Below are 2,305 nucleotides of genomic sequence, written 5' to 3' on the forward strand. Positions count from 1 at the left end.
GAACTGGCCCTACAGGATTTGCAGAAGCAGACTGCTGTCTGTACCTTTCTCCTGCAGTAACTGCAGCGTTGAAACCGTCAGTCAGTCAGTCAGCTGCTTGCCCGCCAGGGAGCTTTGGTGGAATGGCAGGGGCCGGAAATTCAAACGTGAATTTTAGGAATAAAAACTGGCGGCTGACAGGAGGACGGACGAGGTGGAGCAGGCCAAGGACTGCCTGCAGGAGGACCTGAGACGAGATGCCTGTTTGTACAGTGTGATCCCTCAGTAAAATGCTCCAGGGCAGGGACTCAACCCAAACTAGGCCAGTCAGAATCCCTTCCTGGGAAATCTGGAATCAGGGGAGGGAGGGCAGCTGGAAGCCATGCACAGCCTCTACGTGGTCGGACTCCTAACCGCCATAGAGTAGCAAAGAAAGCGAGTTTGCTGAGAGAGGCTCCCTGTGCTGCTCAAGGAGAAGCCCTGTGGACGCAGAGACTCCCCCGCGTTCCTGGGCCTTCTGGCACCTGGGCCCACCTCTTCCTGAGCCAGTTCCGGCCGTCCTGGGGGTCTCCGGCAGCCTCCCACACATTCCTGTGGTCTCATTTTTGGCTTCAACAAGTGTGTTTACTTCCTGTTGTGTTCAAGGCTCATTTTCAAAAAGGTAAAATCATTTCTTCTACACAAATATGAAATGAACATGTTTCAAAGATTTCATTAAACTCACTAATTAATAAAGGAATCAGTAAAACATTAAAACCAGTTCAAATGAGGATTTTTCAGAAATTCCTGTTTTTACAGGCAAAATTCACTTGCATTGCTGTAAACTTGAATTGTGTGCAGTTATGGAAATACTTTGAATTACTATCAGAAATCAACAGTTAAGTTCTGTCTCTAAAGAGCTGTCAAAGAGCTGTCTCTAAAGAGCCTCATCAGAGACATCAGAGACTCATGGTTGTCCCAAGGTCTTTTCATCGAACACTCATTGAAAGGACATCCAGAATATCTTCTGCCTACTTCAAAGTCTTTGCCAGTTTTTCCTGACACTTGCAAATCAAAGCATATTAAAAACATGAAACAACATATTGCATTTAGGGGAATTACAGGTAGTTAATTAAATATGGGTGAAGGGGAGAGGAGGAAGACGGGTGAAGTGATGAATGTTTAGAATTTGGATTTTTTTTCCAAGGGCGCTTGGTTCCACAATCAACATCAATGGAAGCAGCAGTCAAGAAGTCAGACAACGTATTTCACTGGGCAAAGCTGCTGCAAAAGACCTCTTTGGAGTGCTGAAGAGCAAAGATTCTCTTTGAAGACTAAGATGTGCCTAATCCAAGCCACGGTGTGTTCAGTCGCCTCATATGCATGTGAAAGCTGGACAATGAATAAGGAAGAAAAGAAGAGTTGATGCTTTTGAGTTGTGGTGTTGGTGAAGAATACTTTAAGTACCATGGGACTGCCGGAACTAACAGATCTGTCCTGGAGGAAGTGCAGCTGGAATCCTCCTTGGATTCCCATTCCCTGGAGAAGGGTATCATGCTTGGTAAAGTGGACAGTCGTTGAAAGAGAGGAAGGCCCTCAACGAGATGGATTGACACAGTGGCTGCAATGATGGGCCCAGGTATAGCAAGGATCGTGGGCGTGGCACAGGACCGGGCAGTGTTTGATTCTCTTGTATATAGGGTCGCTATGAATTGGAGCCGACTCAACGGCACCTAACAACAGCAACAACAATGGGCACTATTATTTAAAGCAGGGAAGTAAACTGGCGAGGTTTTCATTTCAGAAAGCTCATTGCAGTGGAGCGGGGTGTTGGATTGAAGGAAGATGAAGAGGCCAGGCAGAGGTGCTGAGGCATCATGGTGAGAAGGGTTTGGGTGAGGCAGTGGCAGAGGGGCTAAATGAGAGGAGAATGATTTAAGAGAGATTGAGGGGATGGAATCTACAGGATTCAGAGATGAGCTGAACGCGTGCATCTGGAACAGCGCACAGAAGAGCTTTCCGGTCATTGTTAGACAGCAACCAGTGCTCGTTCTTTCTGTTTCATTTTAATAATTACGATGTCAGGGTGTGTCTGTGAGACCAATCGGACCACATTCACTCTAAAGCGTGGATGAGAAGGTTGGGGTCAGTGAGACTCGGTTCATGGGAGCGGAACAACTAGAATGGGCATAATGAGATTTTGACACAGTGTAAAGGGTGCAGCCAGTGTCACTCGACATTGTGTGTAGGAAGTTGTGGTGGTTATGTTTGTGTGTCAACTTGGCTAGGCCTGGCTGAGTGGCTGGGCAGCTGGATATAGTATTCCCCGTGATGAGACTGGTAATCA

The sequence above is a fragment of the Orycteropus afer genome, unplaced genomic scaffold (genome assembly GCF_000298275.1).
Source record: "Orycteropus afer afer isolate SDZICR_OR568_19922 unplaced genomic scaffold, OryAfe1.0 scaffold00174, whole genome shotgun sequence".
In the NCBI taxonomy this organism is placed as follows: Eukaryota; Metazoa; Chordata; class Mammalia; order Tubulidentata; family Orycteropodidae; genus Orycteropus; species Orycteropus afer.